Consider the following 2,145-nt stretch of genomic DNA (forward strand, 5'->3'; position numbering starts at 1 on the left):
TTTTATTCAGCCAATTTCAGAAGTAAAAAGTTTCCAGAAGTCCTCCAAGATGATCTTCCCAAAGTCAATCAGAGAGAAAGACTTTGGTATAGATATTCTTCTTGATACTCATCTTATATCTATTACGCCATATATGATGGCACTAGAAGATTTAAAAGAGCAGTTGAAAGATCTCCTAAAGAAAGGCTTTATTCGACCAAGTGTCTCACCTTTAGGCGCTCCAGTCTTGTTTGTGAGGAAGAATGATGGCTCACATATAATGTATATAGTTTACCGTCAGTTGAACAAGGTTACCATCCAGAATAAGTATCATCTTCCAAGAATTGATGATCTGTTCGATCAACTTCAGGGTGCCACTTTTTTCTCTAAGATAGACCTCAAATCTGGCTACCATCAATTAAGATTAAGGGAATATGATATTCCAAAGACAGCTTTCAGGACCCGTTATGGTCATTATGTCTTTCTAGTCATGTCGGTCGGTTTAATTAATGCGCCATTTGTGTTCATGGACCTTATTAATAGAATATTCAAGCCTCATTTAAATATGTTTGTTATCGTGTTCATTGATAACATTCGAATCTATTCGAGAAATGAGGAAAATCATGCTAGTCATCTCAAAATAGTTCTCCGAACTCCAAGGATAGAGAGTTGTATGCCAAGTTCTCTAAGTGTGAGTTTTGGCTTGAGTCTGTGGCATTCATAGGCCACATTGTTTCCGGTGATGGAATTAAAGTTGACACTCAGAAAATAGAGGCAATGCAAAATTGGCGTATATCCACATCTCCAACTGATACTAGGAGTTTCTTGGGGTTTCCTGACTATTGTAGAAGGTCCGTAGAGGGGTTCTCATCTATTTCATCCCCTTTGACCGAGTAAACTCAGAAAACATTTAAGTTTCAAAGCTTGTGAAAAAAGCTTTTAGGAATTTAAAAAGGGGTTGACAACTGCCCTAGTATTGACCTTACCAGAAGGTACGCAAGGCTTTGTGGTATATTGTGATCCGTCCATAGGTTGTGTGTTAATGCAGAATGGTAAAGTTATAGCTTATGCCTTCAGACAATTCAAAGTCCACGACAAGAATTACCCAACCCATGATCTAAAGTTAGCTGTTATGGTATTTGCTTTGAAAATATGGCATCTTTTTTTTGGGTGTTCATGTGGATGTGTTCACCGATCATAGGACTCTTCAGTATGTGTTTAGCCAGAAAGATCTTAATATCAGACAGAGGAGGTGGTTAGAGTTACTCAAGGATTATGATATGAGTATCCTCTATCACCCAAGTAAGGCTAATATTGTTGTTGATGCCTTGAGCAGGTTGTCTATGGGTAGTACTGCCTATGTTGAGGAAGAAAAGAAAGATTTAAGGAAAGTGTGCACATACTTGCACGATTAGGAGTTCAATTAAGATTCCACAAAAGAAGGTTAGTGGTGATGAATGGGGTTGAATCATCATTAGTGTCTAAAGTGAAAGAAAAGTAAGACCAAGATTCTATTTTTCTTGACTTCAAGACAAATGTTCATAAGCAAAAAGTTATGGCTTTTAAACAAGGGGGAGTTGGCGTATTGAGGTATCAAGGTAGGTTGTGTATACCAAGGATGGATGAACTCCAAAAGAGGATCATGGAGGAAGTTCACAGCTCTAGATATTCCATCTATCCGGGTTCCACAAATATGTATCATGACTTGAGAGAAGTATATTGGTGGAATAGTATGAAAATAGAATTGTTGAGTTCGTAGTTATATGCCCGAATTGCCAAAAAGTTAAAGCAGAGTACCAAAGCTCCGATGGTTTGAGATTCCAGAATGGAAGTGGGAGATTATCAATATGAATTCCATTTGGGTAATTATAGGTCGAATGACAAAATTAACCCACTTTTTACTGGTAAAAGACTAGCCATTCAGCAAAGGATTATGCCAAGTTGTATCTTCAAGAGGTAGTTAGACTTCATGGGGTGCCATTTTTGATTATATCAGACAAATGTGCATAATTTATTGCACAGTTCTAAAAATCTTTCCAGAAAGGCTTGGGTTCAAAGATAAACTTAAGTACTTCTTTTCATCCTCAGACAGATGGTCAAGTAGAGCGCACTATTCAAACTTTGTGGGTATATGATGGGAGCATGTATTATTGATTTCAAAGGTGA

The sequence above is a fragment of the Solanum pennellii genome, chromosome 6 (genome assembly GCF_001406875.1).
Source record: "Solanum pennellii chromosome 6, SPENNV200".
Classification (NCBI taxonomy): Eukaryota; Viridiplantae; Streptophyta; class Magnoliopsida; order Solanales; family Solanaceae; genus Solanum; species Solanum pennellii.